Source organism: Hemicordylus capensis, chromosome 1, assembly GCF_027244095.1.
Source record: "Hemicordylus capensis ecotype Gifberg chromosome 1, rHemCap1.1.pri, whole genome shotgun sequence".
In the NCBI taxonomy this organism is placed as follows: Eukaryota; Metazoa; Chordata; class Lepidosauria; order Squamata; family Cordylidae; genus Hemicordylus; species Hemicordylus capensis.
The window spans coordinates 167,271,609-167,295,415 of NC_069657.1; the positions used below are offsets into that span (position 1 = coordinate 167,271,609).

General features: G+C 44.7%; 1 long non-coding RNA gene across 1 annotated transcript; it reads left to right on the forward strand.

Annotated features, from left to right (window-relative positions):
• The first annotated feature begins 1,000 nt into the window (after positions 1–1,000).
• On the forward strand, positions 1,001–17,589 carry LOC128326033 (uncharacterized). The gene is made up of 3 exons (XR_008307813.1): positions 1,001–1,096; positions 13,732–13,849; positions 17,295–17,589. It is a non-coding gene; the product is annotated as an uncharacterized LOC128326033 (long non-coding RNA).
• Positions 17,590–23,807: the final 6,218 nt, after the last annotated feature.

Sequence of the window (23,807 nt, forward strand, 5' to 3'; positions counted from 1 at the left end):
GCGATGGTAAGACCATTGTTAAAAAAGCCCTCCCTTGATCCCTCCAACCCGGACAACTATAGACCTGTGTCCAACCTGCCGTTTTTGGGCAAGGTGATAGAGCATGTGGTGGCATCCCAGCTGCAGAGGGTCTTGGATGATACGGATTATCTGGACCCTTTTCAATCTGACTTCTGCCCCAGATATGGGACTGAAACTGTGCTGGTCACTCTAGTGGATGACCTACACTGGGAACTAGACAGGGGGAGTGTATCCCTTTTGGTTCTGCTGGACCTCCCGGTGGTGTTTGATACCATCGACCATGGTATCCTTCTGGACTGCCTCTCGAGTACGGAAATCGGAGGTATGGTGTTGGAGTGGCTCTGGTCCTTTCTTAGGGGGAAGGTCCAGAAGGTGGTGCTGGGGTACTACTGCTTGGCTCCATGGCTATTGGCCTGTGGGGCCACATGGCCATTGACCTGTGGGGTCCTGCAGGGTTCAGTTTTGTCTCCCATGCTGTTTAACATCTACATGAATTCAAGGTGCTGGTTTTGACCTTTAAAGCCCTTAACGGATTGGGCCCGGGATACCTGAGGTACTCCCCCTCTCAAGGGTTGTTGCCCACTTGATGAGGTCATCTGAGCGGGCTCTGCTTCGGGTGCCGACAATGAAGAAAGCTCGGTTGTCACGCACGCAGGACAGGGCGTTCTCTGTTGCTGCCCCCAGACTTTGGAATGCTCTCCCAGTGGCTATTTGCTCCTCAGTCTCCATCATAGCTTTTAGAAAACAGGTGAAAACAGGCTTTTTACTCAGGATTTTATGTGACTGTCTCCATTGTTGCTTCTTTGTATATTGTATGGTTATTTTTATGTACGTATTTTAAAAAAATAATTAGATCTGTTGTGTGATTTTTATAGTCTTGTTTTAATTTTTTCTATATGAACCTCCGTGTGATTGTTTTAATGAAAGGCGGTATATACATTTAACATTTTTTTTTAAAAGTTCAAATTTATTCCCCTCAGCATCACAAGTGAGGATCAAATAAAACAAACTGAAGACATGCTGAGGCTGTCCGTGAGAACTCAAAACAAACTGAAGAGCAGACATAGCTGAGAAGGTGAGCAAGCTTTTCTAAACATCTAGCCTTTCCTCCTTCAAACAAACTAACAGAAAGAGGGGAGATTTGCAGGGGCTGTTTCTCTTTAAGGGGTAGGTCTTACTCTCTCTCTCTCTCTCTCTCTCTCTGAGTGTGGGTGTGGTTAGGGTTAGGGTTAGGGTTAGGATTTCCCAGTATTTCCCACGGCCAGGAGTTGATAGGGTTCCAAATTCCAGTGTTTACTTAGTGCCTGCTTGGAGGGGGTGGAGTCAGCTAGGGCTAGGAGAGGCCCCACATTCCTTTCCTTTGACTCACATCCTGTGTGTCAGTTGGAAGCCTACTCTACAAAATAGGTGAAGGCCTGAGAGCATAGCCAACAGAGCATAGTGAACAGGGATAGCAAACAGGACATAGGAGTTTTGCAGGAGTTTAGCGGGAAGTGTGCGGGGGAGTTTGGATCACAAGGAGCCTGGTGGAGAAGAGAACGTAAGTACATATCCCTCCCTCGTATCCCTCATATTCTTGGGAAAGGCTGTTTGGACAGTTAAATAGCTGACCATTACAGCTGAGACCTATCCTTCTAATAAACTGATAATAAACTACTTACAATAAACTATCTCTAAATACTGTCAACAGCCAACAAGACAGTATGAAGATAGAAAGTCAGCAGGGGAAGGGGCACTTCCCAGTGTATTGCACAGAATAACACATGTATGACTATTTGCCCCATGGGCAGAATTCATGGGTGTGTGCTCGGTGCAAGGAGCTCCTGGCCCTCAGGGAACAAATCTGTTCCCTTGAGACCAAGGTGGCAGATCTGGAGAAGCTCAGAGAGACAGAGAGACATGTGAACGAGACCTTCAGGGATGTGATAGAGGCATCCCACTTCAGGGCTGGTAGCTCCTCTGCTGTCAAGGAGAATGAAGGTCTTGGGCAAGGAGGACATCAGTCTGAGGAAGAGGGAAATGCTCCTTTAGAAGGGACGCCTTCCGTGGATGATGAGCCCATATCCTCTCGCACGGGGGATACTCCTCTGGGGGGTGGGGGCCTCCTTGTAGTGGGTGATTCGATCATTAGAGGTATAGAGAGATGGGTTTGTGACCCGCGTGTTGACCGCACGGTGACTTGCCTGCCTGGTGCGAAGGTTGTGGACATCACACAACGTCTAGACAGGCTCCTAGGCAGTGCTGGGGAGGAGACAGCTGTCGTGGTGCACGTTGTAGTGAGTGATTCAATCATTAGAAGTATAGAGAGATGGGTTTGTGACCCACGTGTTGACCGCACGGTGATTTGCCTGCCTGGTGTGAAGGTTGCGGACATCACACAGCATCTAGACAGGCTCCTAGGCAGTGCTGGGGAGGAGACAGCTGTCGTGGTGCACGTTGACACTAACGATGTGGAGAAATGTAGTCGGGAGGTCCTGGAAGACAAATTTAGGCTGATAGGTAGTGTATTGAAGTCCAGGACCCCCAAGGTAGCATTCTCAGAAATGCTACCTGTTCCACACGCTGGTACAGTGAGACAGGCAGAGTTTAGCAATTTGTTTCTGAAACTTGTTAAAAAGGAAAACTGGAGGCAGATTGGTGTGAGTGAATTGGCTGATGTGCCCTCGTGCTGGATCAGCAAACTACTTTTTGAATTTAGGGGTAACTTCTGTGAAAAATGCAAGTGTGGATGGGGAAAATATATATTCACCTCTCTGGGCTGTAGACCTTGTGCTTGCCTTCATTTCTTGTTTGGCTGATGGCTCGGCTTTTGAGTATTCTACCAAGCCGTGAAAGGGTCTCCTGCCTTTCTTTCTCTCCTAAGCTGGTATTGCCTCACTAAACATCCATCAGTGGATGTGTTTGTAGTGGATTTTGACTCAACAGCTCAACATATTTGTTTACCCAGTTTTAATGGCTCTTGGAATTTAGATTCTGACCCTGCCTGTCTACATGACTTGCCTCTGCCTCACTTTGACCCAGCAAGTTGCCACTTCCTTACCTATCTCAGATGGACTGTTGGGTCACTCCCCCTGTTCCATGCTCAGCTCCCCTGGAATACATTCAAATCCACATGTTAATACAACAGCTATCATATGGTTGGACTGAACAACAGTTTCTTGAAATTGGCAATCCTGTATGCAGTGGGGGACAAGTATACACCTCCCTCCCTACCAAGTACACTTGCCTTCTCTGAAATCACTGGGTATCCACATTGGCGAATGTATATATTTATAAGGTATATATTCACTCACAGGAAGTATAAACCTTGTCCTCATCATGTAAAGAAGTATTGCCCATTCCAGTTCTCAGAGGTCTGTGTATCATACCACTAATTAATTAACTTGTGGAAATGAGCAAACCATGAGTAAGTATTTAAAAGCAACATGAACTTTTTAATCATTTGGCACATTCAGTTAATGCAATGAAATAAGAGCTTTTTAAGTTGTGTACTTTCTATGATTTATTGTTCCATGGGTTTCTACAGTTTCCAGTCTGCCTTGTATATTTTGTTGTTGTTCACTCCCAATGGGCAAAGTCTGGTACATCAAATGTAGTATAATTTTCACAGTCTGGTTTACTAGAGATCAATGGAATAAATCACCCATTCAGGATGCGCAGCTGTCTGGTTAGAGAGGAAGGGAAAGTCTGAAGGCACACCAAGCCAGCTACACAGAGTGTGTAAATTAAAAGAATACATGTCATGAAGATTCTGAAGAACTTTAGTTATTCTGAAGAATTTTACAATGAAAATGGATTTGTGGCTTTCACTTGTTAGAAACCCACAAATGGAACAGAGATAAGCCACTGGAAGCAATCTTCCTTTCCCCCCAAGCCAGACATAGAGGGGAAGTTTTGGCTACTTCTGGAGATGAAGCACAAGGTGAGTAGGAAGATTAACTGCTGGAACAACAGAAGCAGTGTGGGAGGAGCTTATGCAGATGTTTAGCAACACACATCCCATTTATTCTAGGGAAGCAGCAGTTGCCCACCTAGGAAACATTGTATGTGATTACCTAGTTGCCCTTTTGGTGTGAAGTAGGAGCTTTACTTCCCACCAGAGAGGACAGAGTTTGAGGGAGTGTTGCCTCCTTCACACTGGGAAGGTAAAGAAGACGGAGTAATCTGGCACAAGGAGTAATGTCTATGTGGCATCCTATCCAAAGCAATCACTAAAGTTGAAATGACTGCTCAAAAGCTGTACCAAGTAGGCATACTGCCTCGTTTAGAGCAGTGATTCACTCACTAAAGGGTTTTTCAAAAAGCAGACTTTTTAATAAGTGACATGATAGCTTCCATTTGAAGAATGAGATCTTGGTTTTACAATAGAACACATTTGTCTGCTTTCATGAACATTACAATCAGAATAGGAGGTGGGTTACCCAGATTTTCATGATAATCCAATGAATGAATGGATGGATGGATGGATGGATGGATGGATGAATTGGAACCCACACTTTCCCCTCCAGCCCAGGTTGCTCCCAGCAGGCCTACCCAGCTTTTATACCTAGCTGTTTTGCCAAGGGTGGAGGAGAGCAGAGCCTTCTTATCCTGATCCTTCAGTTGGGAGAACCATTGCACTGCTTCTACCCAGGCACTGACACTCAACACACCCTCACCAACATGGCCACCACAGAAAGCTGGACTTACAGCAGCTGCTGTAAATTGACCTTGTAGTAGCCTGCAAACCAAATGCTATGACCCTGAAGCTGGAACAAATTTGTCAGGTCTGTAGTCACCTCCTGCTTCTTTTTGGTCAATGCGAAGGCAGCTGCTGATATCTTGAGGCTTTCCCAGTCTACTGGCAGCATAAAACATGCTGGGAAAGCATGTAGGCCCTTGGAGGACCTTCCATGAATGGGTGGGGCTTGGAGCTGGTGAGAGAAGCTCTGAAGCCCTCATACTGTGCCTGTGTCTCAGGTTTGTGGAGCCCCACAGAGATGTTGAACGTGTGCTCTTTACAGGGTAAGATCTCACTTGGGCTAACTTAAGAAAGTTGCTGTTTTTATTCAAAGAAGAAGTAGATTAAAAATAAATAAAATCTTCTGAACTTAAAAACAATGGTTTGTATTCGGTTTCTGATAACAATTCAAATACAGTGAAATTAGGACAAAACCAAAAGTTTTTTGGAGATGTTTCAGCTCAAATTTGGAAGATGCAAAACAGGGACACATCCCAGCAACTTTTCAGAGAGGGGGCAAAAGTCAAATAATTTCTGAAAGGACATTTCTCTAATGGGGTTTTCTGGAGACGGAAATGCAACAGGCAGGCAGCAACCATTGTGGGGAGCTCTGGCACTAGTGAGTTTTGCTTCCCCTGAATATTCCCTCCAAGAAAGAACAGGATGAAGAGATACAGAAGGCAAAAGGATCCGAGCATTTTTAATAGCTGTATTAAAGTGAGAATTTCAAGTGATACTAGTTGTTACACATGGAAGACAAAAGGTGCACCACTTGAAATTCAATTTTTCTCACATACATTAAAGATATAAAATACCTGTCTTCTTTTGCATTCATTTATGATTTTTAAAAAGAAAAATACTAAGAAAAAAGTGCTCTGGCCAACACTTTCCAAAGCATATGATGTGGCCGTCTTTCAGTGTTTGGATGCATTCACAAGTCCATTTCATCACCAAAAATGTGCGGGAAAAGTAACTGATGGTGGATTTCTTTTCTAGTTCTACAGTGGTTGGATAAATCAAGCCTGATCAACTTCCTTCCTCTCCCTTCCCACCTGTGCAGATGTACATCAATGATTACAAAAAGTAGTTTAAAATAGCTGTTAGAAATTTGTGGTCAGAAATTATTTTGCATATTTTCCAGCTCAATCAGAGAGTATGTTAATGTCTGCACTTTCAGAAACTGGGCTCTCATGCTGTGTTTGCTAACAGGAAACTCAATAAGGAATGGCTGGTTATGAGCCAAGCCATTCAATAAATAAGGAATTGCCACTTAGCTGCCAACAGTGCTTTGTCTCACAAAAAGAAAGGTTATTCAGATCAGGCAAAAGTTCAGGGCCCTGCTCATACTTCAGCTTGACAGATGGAACAAGAAAATTCCAGGTTACTAACTTGTACTTAGACTGCAAACAAATTAAATGGTGAAGGGGTGGGGGACACGTCTCCCATATACACAATTAAGAAAAAATGGGGGGAAATTATTTTGTTTCTTGGCCATTTCTCTCCTTGCTCCCTATTGATGGGAATTGGTTTCTGTGTTGCTGCTTCTGACAAGAAAGATAACATGCTTGTCAGATTACCTGTGCCTTTGGTAGGCTAGAGTTTGAATAAAGAGGCTTATAATAAATTTCCTTCTGCAAATACTTGAAATGGGGGGTGGTGTTAGATGTGATATATTATAAAATTATCAACTTCTTTAAACCTGAAATGTTCAGGATATACAAGTATCTAAGGTTGTTCACACGACTTACTGCTGGGCTAGGGTGGATCCTGGCCTCCAGATATCCCACAATGCATGATGAGCACAATGCATTGAGGGATTCCCACATGAGTCAGGTGCTCTAGGTGCCCAGCTCTGTGTCTGCTCGGGCTGCATGCAGCCTGAGCAAACACACAACCCCATAGCTGGATAAAAGGGTGTGCTTCTGCCCTTTAATCCAGGTAAAAGGTTGAGTTATCTTCCCAGGCTACCTGATGAGGCAGCACCAGGATCGGCCTCAATCCCCATGCTTCACACAACCAGCCCTACCCAAATAGGGCTGCCCCAAGCCTGTGTAGGGCGGCCCATGTGAACAGCTTCTCTGTCTGACAACTGCTATACATTAAAAGAAGATAACCCAATAGCCAAAAACATATATTAAGCTTTCATGTTGTATGCTTCCACTTCAATCTAACAACCCCTTCTAGGGTAAGTGTACATGCACACATGTAAATGCATGCATATGTGTGAAAAGATGCACTCTCCTCAAGACTTCATTTGTTTCTATAATTATACTTTAACCATTTGTGTGTAGGATTGTCAGCGAGCAACTCCAAGAATATTCAATTTTGTAATACATGAAGATATGATAACCACTGCTCCTAACTGTTGATCCTCTAGTCCCTTTATCTAATCCCCTGTTCCTCCAACTAGAATAGTGTAGCTGAAAAGCAGACCCTGAGGCTATTCTCACGCACATCTTAACCCAGACTAGGGAGGACCTGCACTTCCTAGCCCTGCTTTGTATCCTGGCTCTTAGCCAAGGTTAAGGGCTCAACTGAGCCCTTAACCCAGGCTCCAGGATTGGTGTCCGCTGGGGCTATGTTTAGTCCCAAAGGACAAAGAGATGGGCACCCTGCACACCTGTCTCCTGGGGAAAATCCCCCGATGCATTGCACGTGTCACATGGAGCATTGTGGGATCTCTGGAGGCTGAGACACATCGTCCCAGCCTCCGGAACTACATGCTGCAGGCTCACAGCACACATCGTCTGGGAGCTCTGTCCACACTCCCAGCAACTTTGCAGTCATGATCTGCAGAGGAAGGTACGTTTGACCAGTTTTCCCTTCAACCAGGTAGGGTGAACCAGCTTGCCCCATCCAGTTGTACTACTATAGGGAAAGTCTGTGAGAAAGGACTAAGGAAGGAATGAGTAGGTAGGAATGGCCACAGCTTCTTCATCTCTTGCTTTATTGGTGCATCTAAAAGCAGTAAAATGTTCTCTGGGTTGCAATGTGACAACCATTTTGTGTGTCATGCAGTTGTATCTCATTGTATCCCATATATGTCACTCAATAGTCCCCTGAAGTCTTAAGTGTAAACAAGTCTGACCAAGACTGGCCTTAGTTCCATAGGCAAATATTAAAATTGTATCTCCCTTTATCTTCCCTCCAGATCTCTCTCTCTCTCTCTCTCTCTGTATATATATAAATTTTATAAGTGTTCCATACAGTTTTTCAAGCTCACACAAATCATTTCAGACTCATCAGTCACCAAGTATGTCACCACATGATAATCAAGAGTTCACATGGCAAATTCTGTGCCCTTGGAGGCAGAGGTGTTCTTACCCCTGGACTTTAGGGGCCCCCCTGGGGGGAGCCTCCAAGGGTCCAGGGGGGGCTCAGGCAACCACACCATGCCTGTTTTGCTGCTGCCCCACCACACGGAACCACCAACATTCACTTTAATTTTAGCCACCAATGTGCAGGGCGGGCAGAGCAACCCCTGGGCCTGTCTATCTGGCCCAGTGGCCACTCTGCCCACTGCCACCACAGGGCGGGGGGAGGCCTGATCGGCTCACCTCCACCCCCCCAGCAGTGTACTTTGGCGGCTAGAATTAAGGTAAATTTTGGTGTTTCAATGCAGCAAGGCATCAGGGGGACGAACACTGGGTGGTGTTTCAGGAGGGATCCTGAAATGCAGGGGATCCTCAAGGCAGGGGCTGTCCAGGTACCAAAATTACCTAGGAATGCCATTGCTTGGAGGTACATATCCCAAGGTCTGCATTTCTTGAACACTTCTGCAAACATATAGCCTTAACAAAAATGCCTGCAGACTTTGACATATCAGAATTAGATAAAGGTCATTTATGGACACACTTTACTGTGTGAAAAAAATGCTAAGGAGCTAGGTTTCAATAAAAGAGAAGTAATTAATTCTGTGGTCAAGGTGTTATAATCACCATAGGCCTCTGTACTTTTCAAGGCTTTGACCTTGGGCAGTCATATCTAAAAACAGGCTTGAAGTGTTCTTGTCCAATCCAGCATCCCTTGGTCAGCTAGGAGGCCAGAGCTTGAAGTGAACTTGGAAGAAGTTCTGCTTTGTTCACAGTGCAATATATCTGGCAGTCCAGAAGCACCATACTGCTTTCTAGTTGTAGACTAGTGTTAAAAATTCTTGATTCCTTTCTGTCACTCGGGAAACACCACACAATTCGAGGTTGCTGACTAGCCTAGCTCTCAACCTCAGATCATGAGGGTTGCTAAATTCTGAAATAAGGAATTCTGGTATGGGGGGGGGCGGTGAATTATGAATCCTGGCAAGTGGGCAGAACAGGTATGGGAGTGGATTCAGGGGTCAGAGCCCATTGCTAAGGGATGTTGCAGAGTCCAGTGGTTTTAGATGGGTCTGGTGGAGATCATAATTGTTTTGTGTGAGCTTGGGAATGAAACTCAATGGTTTTTGGTGGGTCCAGGATAGAATTCAGAGTTCTTTTGTGAGTTTGGAAATGAATCCCAGCACAAAAAGTGGTCTATTCACCTATATACAGTTTAAGAGTGGGGAGGGATCAGCTGTGGAAGAGGAAGAAAGTAAATTTATCTCTTGTTTTTCTAAGTGGTCAGAAAGCCAAAAACCCTAGATTTTTTAATGGTCAGTTGACAATGCTACATGGACATCATTTTTTTAAAGTTGCTATTTATTTAAACCAAAATTCTGCATTCGTATAGTTCTTTAAAAGCCATGATTTGAACTAAAGAAATCTATTAGCACTTATCTTTTTTGCTAACATGATTTTCACTGGGATTCTGCCTTCATTTAATTTTATCTTTTCCACTTAAATGCTTTTAGGCTTTGATAACAAACATAATTCAGCAACTTGTACTTCATTCATTGTGACTGATAATTTTCTAATTAATTTCCCACTCCAAAAACCTTCACTGATTTTATGTTTCAATTTAGCATCTCAGCTACAGCAATCAGATTAGTAATGCACTTTAAAAGATGATTGTGTTCACAGCAAGATAGGAACACCTCCAGGAAACCACATCCTTGACATCTTTTGGCTTATTTTGATCTTATCTACACCAGTTTTGACATTTACAGAATCTCATGCAGAAACAGGTGAGCAAAACAATAACCTCTCTGCCCAGTAAAGGATTATACCATTCTGTGATATAAACAAGACATTCAGTGAGTTGAAGAAGTTTCGTGCTTCCTCCAAGCTACAAAGTACGTGTTTGGCTAAACACAAATCAGGCTTACATCTGGTGGTTCAGATTGGTGTACCTGCTTTCCCAAGCCTGGGGGACCTTGCTTGCTACACACTGGGCTGGTTCTCACAATCAAAATCATGGCAGGAGGAGCACCCAGACAAGCTTCAAGCCCCATACACACTCCAGGAAATGTTCGTGTGTCATATACCCAGCACTGTAGCTAGGGTGGAGGGAAAGCACACTCTGTGCCATCCTACCCAGACTGAGGCTAGCAGATAATTATCTCCCTCTCCTCGCACCTCGATGTTTGCCAGCACACATCCATTGCTTGGAAGTGCACACAGGACTTAAAGCTGGATTTTCCTCCTACCCTGATTTTGATCATGAGAATCACCCCAATTGTTGCTTTAGTTCTTTCTTCTTCTTTGCTATTAATTTCTACCTCTCCTGCTGGTGACTGCTACAGTAGGCAGCATCCTACTGTAAAGTAATTTTCCTTCTTCTTCATCCTCACTGCATCTCCATGGAAATCTTCTCCTAAGGGTCTTGGCAATCACATTTTGATCATGAGAATCACCCCAATTGTTGCTTTAGTTCTTTCTTCTTCTTTGCTATTAATTTCTACCTCTCCTGCTGGCGACTGCTACAGTAGGCAGCATCCTACTTTAAAGTAATTTTCCTTCTTCTTCATCCTCACTGCATCTCCATGGAAATCTTCTCCTGAGGGTCTTGGCAATCACATGGGATGGGAACTGGGTAGCTGCAGCGGGGAGGGGAATTTCCCAGAAACCAGGTGTAGGGCACCTTCTGCAGGAAGCAATGGCAGTGCTTGCAAGCAGAGAGGGTTGGGCATATTATTGTACAACCACCACTCTGGATGCTACCCGTTATTGAATGTGTGTATACGGGAATATGAGTGTGTGTATACAGGCATAACCCTACCATTAGGCAAAGCAAGTCAGAGGTTTCAGTCAGTGCAGAAGTGCCTCAGCATTTTCTGTCACTAACAACTCATCCTCTTGGAACACCTTAGAGTTCTGAGTGAAAAGATACTTCTGCCCTTGCTGGAAATGGTCAAAAAAAAGAGGCGACACTTTTGCCTTCATGCTATCCTTCCCAGCAATCCAAGCTTCACAATTTACAGAGTCATACTAGCCAGCACCACTTCAGGTCCCCGCATTGTTCATCCATGTCCAGGGGTGTCTCATGCACTAGCCAGTTGAATCTCAGCTGGTATCAGCACACAGATCACAGTTTCCTTGGATTTCAGCTGTGTGAGCAGAAATTAACACAGTGGATTCATAGCTGATCCCTCAATGACAGTAAACCATCAATTTCATAGCAGATCATTCAACTTTATTATTAGTGAATGTTACATTTCCCTCTATTTTCATATGAAAGAAGAAAAACAATCCAGGTGTTGTTGTTTTTAAGAAGACAATGAAGGGGATTAGGAAGTAACAGTTCAATATAGAGAGATAATACATACTACAGTAGATTATAATAACCCAATCAAAATGGTTTATCAAGGGAGAAGATATAAAACTTAATTTCTATTAGGATTGTGCGTTTTGGTTTTTTCTCTGTTGTTGTTTTTTTGGCCTGAATCTGAAAACACCCCCATTTTGTTCTTTGTTCATCCAAAACAGCCCAATTTTGTTCTTTGTTCAAAATTGCAAAATCCAAATTGGAAACATTTTCGATTTTGAAAAATGGCCCCGGGGAAAAACTAGTGGGTGGGGGTGGTAGTGCCCAATGGGTGGAAACTACTACCCAAATTTCAGAGGAATTGGGCAAAGGGATGATTTTTGGTGAATTTTTGAAGTATAGGATTTTTCCCATAGGGAAGAATGGAGGTTTAAGCAAAAGTATAGCTTCATGTTGGAGGGAAAGGGGTGGCCCAGAGCAGAGTAGGGTGGGTGGTAGTGCCCAGTGGGGGCAAGGAAGCTGCCAGAATTCCTTTGGAATAGGGCAAGTGGCAGGCACCCCTTGGGGCACTGCCACCCAACCCACTGTTTTGCCCCTCAGGCCCCCTTTCTGCCCCGAATCTGCCCCTATGACATGTCAACTTCAGAAATTCTTTAAAAATCAGCCCTTTTCCCAATTCCTTTGGAATCTGGGTGGCAGCAGGCACCCATTGGGGCACTACCACCTGAACCACTCTTCTGCCCCCAAAGCCCCCTTTCTGCCCCAAATCCACCCCAAATAACATCAACATCACACACCAACAACAGCAGAGCTTTGCAAAAAACCAGGCAGATTTCCAAAGGTCGTGCACATACACATCCCCCCCCCCCGCCCAAAATGCAATTGATCTACACACAACAGTGTGAAACAACAACAATGAAATGCACACTGCCCCACTGGGCAATGAGGGTAAATGCACACTGCCCCACTAGCCAATGAGGGTAAAATTTACCCTTAAATTTGCTTAAAAGGAATAAAGAGGCAATTGCCAGCAGATCAGCCCATGCTTTCGCTGGCCAGTCTGTGGGCTGGAAGGGCTGGAAATTCAAACAGATGTCAAAACTCAAAATGGAGACTGAAGGCGAAAGACTTTTTGCGATTGCAAAATGGATTTCCAAAACAGCCGAAACAACAAAACGTTTTGTTTCCGAAACAGGGATGTTTTGTTTTGTCTACAAAACAGCCGAAACGGCCTGTTTTGTGCACAAAACGTTTTGTATCCGAAATGAAATGCACATCCCTAATTTCTATAAAATCATCTGCAACTTTTCATTTTCAAATGGCAAAGGAACTCCTAGCCTTGGATATAATTATGAGCACTCATTGTTTCAGCAGCAATGCGGTAAGCAGGATGTACACTAATGTATCATAGTATAGAATTCTGGATGTTATTAGCATTAAATGTTATAGGAAGTGTTAAAACCCTAGGATAATTTCACCTAGCTGACATTCTGTCTCTTTAATGCTTAAATGTATTAAATATACTATGTCTTAAAGGTAATCTGATACTCTGATGAGCTTGTACAAATAAGAAAGCACATCATTATGTGAGCAAAAGAAAGCATTTTTTTTCTAGTTCCAGGGACTTAACTTTTTACTACCACCTGTAGCTACTCATTCTAGAAGTGGCCAAATGCAGGCTGATGGCACATAGAAAGCTCCATGTAGGTTGAACTTCCGCATGTATAGGAGTATTCAAGAGCTCTGAGTACTGTGCGCAAACTCAGCTTCTTTAAACCTCACCCTTGTTCTGCATCTTTGACTTGGCTGGAAAAGACATTTTTAATCCCTTCTGAGCCTTCATTGTCATGTCTCAGCTGATGGAGACTCAAGGAAGATGGAGCTGAGATGAACTGATTTCACCACAACATAAAATAGGCAGGAGGTAAATGACAGGTATGCCTGTTCCCATAACTTCTACTGCTAGTTTCACAGGGGATTAGTATCCATATTCTAAACATTTTGTCCAGCAATGTGTCAACAGTGCAAAGATGACCATCCTAGCAAAATGGTTTCGTTCAGATGTCACACAGAGCCAGGACTGAATTCTTGTTTCACACAACATCCCCAGCCTCAGACATATGCATTCGTTCCTCTCCACTGCATATAGGGAAGAAAGGATTGTCCTTAGAATAAGCTTTAGAATCCTTAGACTAAGTTAGAATGACTTATTCTAAGGAATAACAACTGTTCTTAGAATAAGTTAGGACATCAGGACAGATCCTGGCTTGTTCTAAACCAGTATCAGAAGTAGAATCCTTCCGATTTTTCCCCCCTCATGGCTGCAATGAATAGTTTCACTTATTTTATCAAATTTGTGTTTTGCTTCACAGTGTACAGACTATCAGGGAATTTGGTGAGACTATAGAAGACAATTTGACATGAAAATATTGTGAGAAAGCAGATACCATAAAGTGTCTTCATACAGACTTGACAACATTGGGAACTGTGGTGAGCATGTGGAGAATTTATCGAAAACATGGTGGGCATCCCTTTGGGTGGCGGATGATTAAGAAACAACCACATTTCAATTTCTGCGTGTTGCAACATGTTTTGGTGGCAAGTCTCCATATTGGGTTGCCACTCTTCACAATTCTTTAAACTTTGAGCAGAAGACTATGCTAGTGAATACTATTTGCTTAAGAATCTGGGACTCTAGTGCACTTCCACAACAATACCATGAAACCACACATTAAGGAGGGACAAGAAAGCAATCTTCATACCAACTACTGCTAGGCTACATAGGTTTGCAAGATCAGCATGGATGATGGCGTATATGACTATGCTTACATATAGCAAGTGTAGGTCAGTAGTTCTGCAAATATAAGTAAATTTAAGGAGACATTTTCTAAATCAGAGACAGTCTTCTCACCATCATCACTCCTAGGAGCAACGTCTGGAAGCAACGTCTGGAAGCAAATGTAATAATAATAACCCTAATCTCAGAGGCCCAGAAAACTGAAATAAATAGATTAAACATGTTTATGTATATTTAAGGAATAATACCAATGAGCACCAACATAAGTCTTTGAGACATTTCCTGACTTGAGGGAGAAGTAAATTAAACCTGCAATAAAATTTTATAGTTGTTAGGAGATTTCAGTTTGGAAAACCTGCTACGGATAAATTTAATGGCATAGTAAATTTTATTTTGTGAGGAATGATTATTTGGGGCTGTAAGAACTGACAATTCAGTGTAAATCTAATCAGCTAGCTAGCAATTAATAATGTTAAACTGCCTCACATCTTTCACATGCTTGTATGCCCCATGATGTGCTGAGGTACAGAGGAGTCTACCCTAAAAAACTCAGATCACTCACAGACCAATTAATGCTTATTTGGCATGTGTGAAATGCAACCTTCCCACACTACTACTACTACTACTACTACTACTACTACTACTACTATCATCACCCCCCCCACCCCCCACCCCCCACACAAACTATTGAGCAGATCATCTCTCTTATTTCCATAATCGGTGAAATCAACCTACTTTTCTCTTAGGAAGCTCCCAGTCCTTTTCCAGTTTAACATTTCCTGACTGGCATCTTTTATAATTCAATAGAACGAAAGGGGGGGGACACCAATACATTCCAGTATTTATCTCCTGGATATCTATCCCCCTTTCGAGTGAGATCCACCCCCAAGTGACTTACAATAGTGATGAGATACAATAGACACAGTGAACGTCCCCTTTAAACAAATCAGCTGAAGCAGGCTGCAGTTGTTGACTTGCTCCTTCACTCTCCTCCTGTTCTCCTCACAGGGCAGTTGGCCTTAGTGTTCCAGTGTGCCATATTTTTTATTTTATTTATTTAAAACATTTGTATACCCCCAACACTTAAGTCTCTGGGTGGTTTACAATCTATTTATTATGAACAATCTAGGAAGCAGCCTGCTTCTCACCTCTGGATAGTCCCTGTCTCTTCTAGTAAGCTTTTAGGGATGTCTTTACACTGGGGTTGTCATCCTTCTGGCTTCAGTCCCTTCCGGCTAGGTCTCTATAGTCAAAGTCGCTGAGTGAGGGGTGGACCTGGGGCTGGATGCAGCATGAGCCTGCTGTGTATTCATCAATTGATCCACATTCACATTCAGGTATCATATAATACGACATATTTTATATGACAGATTTTATGTGCTGCAGCAGGAAGGCTCAGTTTGAACTTTAAGCACAGTAATGTATTCACTATTATTATTATTACTACTATGAGTTACATCCAAAGTTGTGCAAGTGCTACAAAATTGGGCAGATCAAATGGGCGGGGCAATGAGAGAGCCTTTTCCCCAGTACAACTCACTGAGGTCTCCTGAAAAGTTTTCCTCAGGGTCAGGGGAGTTCCATCCGTGGAAGATGACTCTGCCCAATCCCCCTCTCTCACTTGCAGACACCTTCGCCATGAACTTACCATCCCCAGTGATCCTCAACCCTTTCAGGACTGGCTTTTGCAGTCTGCAGTGGGAAAGAGTGGGTGGTGAACTTTGTTGTGCTCACAACCTTGGATAAATTTATTATTATTTATTTATTTATCATAGTTTTGTACTGCCTGATATGTAAATCTCTAGGCGATGTACAAAGTTTAAAACAATATACAAAATCTCTGATTAAAATCCACGAAACACAATAAAAACAATCACATTAAACTGTTATTAAAACAAATTATTAAAAGTAATTCTAATTAAAAGTCTGCGAGAACTGGTGAGTCTTGAGAGGCTTCCTTAAAACAGACAGAGAAGTTGCTCTTATTTCAGTAGGGAGCATATTCCAAAGCCCATATTCCAAATCATAATAATTTAATGGGGCCACTTATACGTCCTACCGGGAGGGCGGGCAGGCAGTGCGGAGAGGCTTTGCAAACCTTGCCTTCCCCCCAGATGATCATCCTCTGCTGTGGAAGCATGGAGCATGCTCCCACACAATCTGGACTGCTCCATGCAGCGTGCAGCACTGTGGACTGATCTGAGGCCAGAACTTGTTATCCCAGCCTCCAGGTATCCCACAGTGCACTGCGCTCTGAGTGTGGTGCACTGGGGGATTCCCCGAGGACGCAGGTGCTCTAGGCCCCCATCCCTGTTTCAGTACAAGCTGTGAGTAGCCTGTGCTGAAACATGATCCCGGCAGCTGGGTTAAGGGTGCATTTTTACCCTTTACCTCCACTAAGAGCTAGGCTTCAGCCTTCAGCACTAGGTTTGGTGCAATGGCTGGGCTTGGGCTTGGCTGTTCATGAGAACAGTCTCAATATATTATTTTGTTCTTTGTGGGGGACGGTTAAGATGGGGCCTGCTAACTCATTGCCCGCAAAGATAAATCCAGCCCACTAGAGGCATGATAAACCTGTTTTTTCTGCCTGTCTGGGAATGTCAAAACAGGGAGATTAGGAATCATTGGCAGGCTATAGTACATGGCCTCAAATCAAACTTGAGGCAAGTTTGATTTGGTGATGCACAGGTTTTATACACCTGAATAAAAAATTCTAAATAACCTACACAGAAACAGCTATGAAGAAAGGTATATTTTTGTGAATGTATTAGGATGTATAATTATATATAACCAAGAAATTTTCTGCTATGACATGAAGCAATGTCCTTGAACATGAACAAAAGGATTGGCTGATATGCTTTCCTGTACTGCAGTGCCATTGGCAGATGGTAGAAACCAATATGGTTTGGACAGAAGGAAGACCAATGAAATTGTCTTCTAATTGGGTATAGGCTGTAGGAGCAAGTGTAAGAGAAAGAATTACAGGAGGGGGACTTCAAAGTTTAATTTGAAATTGGAAACAAATCTCAGATCATTCTATTTGTTACAAAATGTCAGCCTGTTGTAATTATTTACTTCACTATTGATAATCTTTAGTTTGTCAAAAAAATGATTTCTCTCTGATCCAATTAATTGCAGGACTGTGCTAGAAGACTGCAATACAGCTACAGAGGTAGACAGCAAACTGGCTATCCGCCAGCAAACTTCAAGTCTAATAACGAGCTCTTTAGGGAAACAGTCATCAGTTTCTTTTATACTTCACAGACCACCAATGAAGGTCATCACATTGAGACTCTTCATTCTGCCACGCTGGCAAAAAGGACTGTGGCTAACAACCGCCTTACACTTTACAGGGTAAATATCCATGGAAGACATGCCCAAAGCACATTTGCTGTACAAAGTGTGAGGCAGCTCTAGGTCTCTATACACCCAGCATGACACAACAAGGCATTTCTGAAATGCAGTGAAGCTTCAGGCACAACTGAAGGGGCTTTTATGTTCAATATGGTATGGGGCGGAGGAAAGATCTTTCAAAATTCCTCGTCGGCTTTCTCAGGCTTGAAGGCAACCCTTGCAATAAACCCTCCCGCCTCCGGCTGTGGCAGTGGTAAGTGTCCCATTCTCCATTCACAGGTCCATAACCGACAGTCATTATTGCTTGTAATGACATTACACCTCATAGCAGGTGGGAACCTCATTAAAGTTTCCAAGAGTAAACAGAGAATCCCCCCCGCCAAGGTCACTGTGCTGTTTTCTTTAATTGCAACACAGAACTACTAATCAGATTGTATTATTCATATCTTAAACGTAAATGTCCACCACTTTCTATATTTTATGTCACTTATTTTCAAATATAAGAAGACTCTTGTAACACCACCATTCTTCAATGGCTTCTTCCTGCACATTAAAGGGGTTCCTTCCCCCTCACCACTGTCTGTTTAACTGTTGAGGCATTATTTGATTTTCCACATTTTAAGTGCTTATTCTGTTTTTTAAATATATTTTTATTATATTTGTACATTGCCCCAAACTGACGTCTCTGGGTGGATTATAACATAAAACAAATAAAAATAAAAATTAACACAAAAACAAATAACCTTTTCTGTTATTTGATTTTAAGTATTATAGTGCATACATTATTACATATATATGAATACATAGAGAGAAAGCAGAAAAATTAGGAGAAATGGGTATGAATGGCCTGTCTCAAAGAACTGGAATAGAGGTAGATTCATTAAGGGTTTGACTGTACTTAAAATACCAGTGATATAAAATATAGATAGATTTACATGGCAAACCCTGAGAATCTTGGAAAGGCAAGGAATTAAAGTGAATGTGATTTGCACAACACCAATAACACTGAAACAACAATTAGTCAACTCCAGATAGTATGGTAGGAAATATGGTGCACATGACTGAAATTTGTGAAAAGGGGGAAGGAAATTGTGGAAAGAAAGGTGTAATATATAAAACTAGCTGAAAGGTAGTTTACTTCTTTTTGGGGTTTAGTTGGGAGAATTCGTTTGGCTGGTCCTCCCACAGCTCTCTTGCTTGCACTGTCTCCCCCCCCCCGCCCCGCGCCTCTCTTGCTCTCTCTCTCCCCCCCTGCACCTCTCTCGCTCTCTCTGCCACTCCCCCCGCGCATCTCTCACTCGCTATGCCTCTCTCCCCATGCCTCTCTTGCTCGCTCTGTCTCCCCCCAACGTCTCTCACTCACTCTGTCTCCTCGCCCCATGCCTCTCTTGCTCACTCTATCTCCCCACTGCGCTCCTCTCTCGCTCTTTCTGTCTCCCACCCCACGCCTCTCTTGCTCTCTCTGTCTCTCCCCCCACGCCTCTCTCGCTCGCTCTGTCTCCCCCCTGCATGCCTCTCTCGCTCTCTCTGTCTCCCCCGCACCTCTCTCACTCTCTCTCCTCCACACCTCTCTTGCTGTCTCTCTCCTTCCGCCCCTCTCTTGCTCTCTCTGTCTCTCCCCCTGCGCCTCTCTTGCTCGCTCTGCCTCTCCCCCGCGCTTCTCCTGCTTGCTCTGCCTCTCTCCCCATGCGTCTCTTGCTCGCTCTGTCTCCCCCCGTGCCTCTCTCCCTCACTATGTCTCCCGTGCCTCTCACTTGCTCTGTCTCCCCCCCATGCCTCTTTCTCTCGCTCTGTCTCCCCCCTGTGCGCCTCTCTCGCTCTCTCTGTCTCTCCCCCCTGTGGCTCTCTCGCTCACTCTGTCTCCCCCTGCGCCTCTCTCGCTCGCTCTGTCTCCCCCCGCATCTCTCTCTCACTCTGTCTCCCCCCCATGCCTCTCTCGCTCGCTCTGTCTCCCCCCACGTCTCTCTTGCTCGCTCTGTCTTGCCCCATGCCTCTCTCACTCGCTCTGTCTCCCCCCTGCGCCTCTCTCTCTCTTTCTCCCCCCGCGCCTCTCTCACTCACTCTGTCTTCCCTGCGCCTCTCTCACTCGCTATGTCTTCCCCCGTGCCTCTCACTCGCTCTGTCTCCCCACGCCTCTCTCGCTCTCTCTCCCACCCCATGCCTGTCTTGCTTTCTCTGTCTCTCCCCCATGCCTCTCTCGCTCGCTCTGTCTCCCTCCGTGTCCCTCTCGCATGCTCTGTCTCCCACCACACGCCTCCCTTGCTCTCTCTGTCTCTCCCCCCGCACCTCTCTCGCTCGCTCTGTCTCTCCCCCGCCTCTCTTGCTCGCACTGTCTCTCCCCCCGCACCTCTCTTGCTCACTTTTTCCCCACACCTCTCTTGCTCTCTGTGTCTCTCCTCCCCACGCCTCTCTCTCCCTGACTCTCCCCCATGCCTCGCTCGCTCTGTCTCTCCCCCTGCCTCTCTCGCTCGCTCTGTCTCTCCCCCGCGCCTCTCTCGCTCGCTCTGTCTCTCCCCCGCGCCTCTCTCACTCGCTCTGTCTCCCCTGTGCCTCTCTCACTTGCTCTGTCCCCGCACCACTCTCGCTCGCTCTGTCTCCCCCGTGCCTCTCTCGCTCGCTCTGTCTCCCCCACGCCTCTCTCGCTCTCTCTCCCACCCCATGCCTGTCTTGCTTTCTCTGTCTCTCCCCTGTGCCTCTCTCACTCTGTTTCCCCCCACACCTCTCTCGCTCACTCTGTCTCCCTCCATGTCCCTCTCGCATGCTCTGTCTCCCACCACACGCCTCTCTTGCTCTCTGTGTCTCTCCCCCACGCCTCTCTCTCCCTGACTCTCCCCGCGCCTCTCTCGCTCGCTCTGTCTCTCCCCCGCGCCTCTCTCACTCGCTCTGTCTCTCCCCCACACCTCTCTCGCTCGCTCTGTTTCTCCCCCGCGCCTCCCTCGCTCGCTCTTCTCTCCCCTCGCGCCTCTCTCGCTCGCTCTGTCTCTTCCCCACGCCTCTCTCGCTCGCTCTGTCTCTCCCCCGCTCCTCTCTCGCTCGCTCTGTCTCTCCCCCGCGCCTCTCTCGCTCGCTCTGTCTCTCCCCGCGCCTCTCTCGCTCGCTCTGTCTCTCCCCCGCACCTCTCTCACTCGCTCTGTTTCCCCCCACCCTGCTCCTCTCTCTGTTGTCAGCCGCCCCCTCTCTGTGGTTGGTTTTCTCCACTTTTCCTTCCCTTTTCCTTTCCTTTTCAGTTCCCGAATCTGCCAATTCCCACCTCCCTCGCTGCTGTTCCAAGTCCCTCCCCAGGCAATGATTCCTCCTTTCCCCTCTGCCTTTCCTCCTTTCTTCTTCTGTCTCCTGAGTCTGCAGAGTCCACCAGCCATCCCTAGCTTGCTGCCCCTCCCTTCCCAAGGCATTAGGTAATCACTGCTGCAGGCATCCGCACGGCTCCGTATGCCTCTGGACGTAGTCCTCAACTTGGTCGTCCGTAAGCAAATTATATATATAGATTCAATGTTTAGGTTGTACTTCATTTTATATTGGAGAATCTGGTAGACCCCTGAAAGATAGATACAAAGAATATCTAGCAGATATGAGGCATTGTTTACAGAGAACCAAGCTCTGATCAATGCATATGAGAAAAAAACACAAAGGCAAAGTAGTGTCTACTAAAATAACTATTTTGGGGATTGAAAGGAATTTACAAGAAATAAAAAGAACGGAAGCATTATTTATAGAAAAATTGAGACCAGACGTCAATGCTCAGGTGGGGTGGGGGGGCATTGACTGATGCTTTAAGATTTGTTAGCCTGTGAGAAAAACCAGGTAATTCCCCTTTTCTCTCCCTCCCTCCCTTTTTTCTCATTATCTCTCTGCTAGTCATGGAAAAGAGTGTTATCTGGCTGAAAATATCTAACAGCTGGGAACAGAAGAGGTCTTTTTCTATGCACATTTGTTAAACTGATGATGGTGTGTATGCTGAAACATATTGATGCGTATTGTTGGGGCACATGTACCCCAACCTTAGATCCAGAGGTACCGGCCCAGAACTATGTGGAATTCAGGCCTGTGTTTGGTTCCAATTTTATTAAGACAGGAATTAATGCATATGCTCAGGGTGAATTGACACCCCAGATCTCAACTGGTCTGTGAGGGAAGAGGCGATCCAGCATTGTATTGTGAAATGGGTACTCAAGGAAGCACAAAAGCCAGGCCAGAACAATCCAAATGCTAAAATGTGACTCACTATCAGATAATGTTTGTGGAAGAGGCCAGAGGCTGATCTCCCCTTTCCTGTTGCAAGAAGTCTATGTTAATCCTTGTCAATTATTGCTCTGCTATACTCAATTGCTCTTTATAGAAATTCAACATAGGTAAATGCACACAAAAGAAAACACCTATAGAATTTAATTCTTCCTTTACTAACACTTTAACACCTTTTGGTATCAGGCTAGCAAATCTGGGACAAGAGAAGATGCCCATTTGCAACTCAGAGATGCAGATTTGCCTTGGGCAATGTCCTCTCCTCAGGATAGCAGCTAACAGAGGATGAGATTAAGATCTCTCTGGACTGGCCAATATCCAGAATAATTAAAAGACATTATCCAGAAGGTAACAGCATTGTCACCCTTTTGGGGACCCAGGAAAAGATGAGGAGATTTGAATAGACTCTATGAGAGATCACAGGAAAATACAGCTATAAAGAATGAGGCTAATACTGGACAGAGAGCAAGCAGTCTTGTGCCTACATGCAATCTTGTGCCTACAAGCAAGATCTGCTCATGAGCAATCCAAGGGTTTGCTGCCCAAGCTGCGGGGCTAGAGGCAGGAACTCTTTCCATGGGACAGGAACTGTCTGTGACTTCCACTGCGCAGTGAGAAGTCAAGACTTCCCCAGCCATGGTGCTCTGACTCTCACCCATGCTCTGAGCAAACTGCATGCTTGATCTAAAAGCTCCTGTCTCCAGCCAAAAGCTTCTCTCCTTCAGCTGAAAGCTCCACCGTTCTCAAGCCTCTGATCTGGGTAATATGCTGCCTCCACAAGCCTTGGATCCCTCCATCCTTTCCCTTCCTTCTCCTCCCCCCACCCCCTCTACTAATTTCTGATATCCCCAACCCATGCCAGTCCTCAACCTTCCTTATCCCCCACCCCACCCTTTTTCTGTCTATATCTGAATTATATTACGCTTTAGGAAGATTTAATACACACACATATGTTAGTTAAGAACACTGGGTGAATATTGGTGCTGGCTAGGGTTGAAATACTGTTAGTAATATTGATAGAATGTTCTGCTTTCTGCTCAGCTAGATTGATGATGTTATTCTTTTATACTCAGTAAAGCCCATTGAATCATTTAGGATTGGTTTTATCTTCTTTCTTCCTTGCGCCCAGATCCTACATGGTCACTATATAAAAGAACTTGGTCACTTGGTGACACTATGAGACAGGCCTAATTTTGTATGCTAGCTAATGAGCATATTTAGTATATAAATCAGGCCTGGTCCACAACAATATCAACTGTTGTTTTTGCATAATAAAGAGTCTTTTGAAGAGAATTGAAGTGCTAATATGTGCATTGTGTCACCAATGTATCAATGTATCAACTGAATACATAGAACAAGTTTCCAGTGGAAACACTGAGGATAAAATTATTATTCTTTTGAATAGTTACTGTTTAAATATGGTCTTTAATAGTTACTGTTTAAATATGGTGGTAACTCCCAAAGTATGGAATCCTCTTCTTAGATGTGTTCAGTGGTACCTTTATTGTTGCTTTTCAAACACAAGGTAAAGTCCGTCTTGTTCTCTTGAGTCTAATGACTTTTAATGGTATCTGATTTCTTTTAATTGCCTTTGCATTTAAATCTCTCTTTTTACCTGAGAAATTGTCTTTTGTCTGCTGTTTTAATTTTGTTTCATTGATGTCTATTTAAATAAATATTGATCTGTTTTATCTATATATTTATTTCTCTTAGGCGTACCCATTGCTAATCCCATGTGTGGCAGCTCTTGTGAGAGTTCATGAGCTCTGCTGATTAGCGACGGGGATGGTCAGCAGGAGCAAGCAGCAGGCCACCTGGCTGCCCACCAGCCAGAAACTGTGGGCAGGTGAGGGGGAAAGAAGCGGGCTGCTCCCGCCAGTGGGCAGCTGGCCAGCAAACCGGAGCAGGTCATGGTGGGCCAGGCTGGCCACCAGGAGCAGCAGGCAGTAGTGGGCCAGGCCAGCCACCAGGAGCAGCAGGCGGTTGTGGGCTAGGCTGGCCACCAGGAATTGGTGGGTGGGCAAGAGGAGGTGGCAGGCTGGCTTTCCAGCCAGCCCA